The sequence below is a fragment of the Adiantum capillus-veneris genome, chromosome 4 (genome assembly GCF_014529385.1).
Source record: "Adiantum capillus-veneris isolate H3 chromosome 4, ASM1452938v2, whole genome shotgun sequence".
Classification (NCBI taxonomy): domain Eukaryota; kingdom Viridiplantae; phylum Streptophyta; class Polypodiopsida; order Polypodiales; family Pteridaceae; genus Adiantum; species Adiantum capillus-veneris.
Genome location: NC_140934.1, coordinates 97,074,349 through 97,076,355, shown reverse-complemented (window position 1 = coordinate 97,076,355; position 2,007 = coordinate 97,074,349). Strand labels below are relative to the sequence as shown.

General features: G+C 35.5%; 1 pseudogene; it reads right to left on the bottom strand.

Moving 5' to 3' along the window:
• Positions 1–244: 244 nt before the first annotated feature.
• On the bottom strand, positions 245–1,097 carry LOC147459657 (uncharacterized; annotated as a pseudogene).
• Positions 1,098–2,007: the final 910 nt, after the last annotated feature.

Below are 2,007 nucleotides of genomic sequence, written 5' to 3'. Positions count from 1 at the left end.
TCACAAATGTGTTGTAGATCTTCCATCAAAGAAATTAAATCTTTGTATCAAACTCATTATGCATGGTTATTTGGAGCAGAGGCTAGCCAATAAGAAAAGAACAATGTATAAGAGTAACTCACAATAGTTTTTTGAAGAATTCAATCTACATCATAAATTTAATAATTGAAAATAGTTGAGGCTAGAATGTTCACCCTTTCTTTGGGTCTCAAGGTTACATTAAAATAAACAAATTAGCATAACATCACTCAACCACAATTACATCATCCATGCTTAGTGGAAAAGAGTCACATTTGGGAATTTTAACTTTTTTTTGTGGCCAAAAGGTACACCACAAATGATGAGCGAATGCCATCCACACTTTGCTCTTGACAATCTCCTGTGAAATCCGTACTACGCTTTGCTAGATTGAAACTAGCCTTTAGTGTAATATACAATGCATCCACTGTTGGAACCTCCAAAAACTTAATTAAAATCGTCTCTTGGTTGTCTTTATCAAAGTTCATATCCTGAATAAAAGTTCAATTGTATAAAGTCACGACTTAATTGAAAAAGCTTAATCGATGCCAAAAGATGAGTACAACTAAAATCAATCTTCTTACATGTTCATGCCCATTTGAGAGTTCATTGAAGGCGTTTGTGTTTAGAAGAGTAACACTCTCATTAAGAACATTCTTCGCATGCATAGAAAATTGAAAGCATAAAAGTTCAATTAGAGCTCTAGACTATGAACATTTGGGCAATAGATAAAACTACCTTTTTCTTGGTGCAATCTTTTTTTGCCTTTTTAGTTTGCATCATATCCATCATCTTTTGATTCCACTGCATCAAAAAAGTTAAGTTAGAGCTCAAAGCATTCAAGGATATTAAATATATAAAAGTTAAAAGAGGTGAGTAACGCTTGCTCTTTCTAGAGCTCACCTCTACTTGATTTTCCTCAAGAGAGCTCTCAAAATCCATTTGTTCTTTAATGAGATCAACCTTTGCATGTTCTTGGAATAAAACACATTAAATACATATCTAGTTTAATTATTGTAAAGGACAATCACATAGACATACCATTGGGACATCTTCAATAAGAGCCAAGAAAGAACCATTTGAAGCTAAAGCCTCATCCTCTTCTTCTACATCCTAATAGTAAATAGCTAGATTAAAGAAAGTGTACAAAATAATTCGAGATATTATAAGTTGAGAAAACATACATCTAGAAGGGCTTCAACTTGCATGCCAGTGAAAATTTCCTCTGAATAGTTCTGGTCTTTCTCAAAGTCAATAGAGGATGATACACATCCTCATTGATAGGTTGTAAATGATTTTTCTCAATCTGTAATTGTATAACATTTCTAAATAACTTTAATTAAAATAAAAATTAAAAAAAAGATATAGAAACTCTCTAGAAGTGCAAAGGAAAGCAAGAGAAGAATCAGCTATGCAACAGGCAAGCAGAAGCTGCACAACAAAGTGAACCACAACACAAACAAGGAGAGATGTCTCCAAGACCCACTTCACCCACTACGGAACAAGAATACCATCCCATGCCAAGTCCAATCCCTTCACCAATTGCTAAATCCAATGAAGGTGAGGAAGCAAAGGGAAGAGAGAAACAACAAGAAGAAGCTAGTTATCAACAACCTAAGGAAAGTGACAAAGGTGAAGCTAGACCTTCTACAACAACACAACCAGAATCAAATGAAGCATCTGCCTAGCCACAAGCAAAATCCGTTGCACTGTCGAGAGAGCCGCAAGCAAAATCTGTTGGAACTTCTACGCAGTCTCAAGTATAGCCTGAAGAATGGGACACGAATGAAGTGATCATCCAAGTTAATGAGTATGCAAAGCAGATGCAGCTAATGACAGAAAAGATACGAACAGCAACGCTGAGCTGCAGTGCTAAAGATAAAGAATTGGAACGGGTAATAGATGCTCTACAAGGTGATCTCGAGGACAGGATGATCATCATTGAAGATCTCCAAGGACAGATTAAAGAGCTAAAAAATGAAGCAGAAC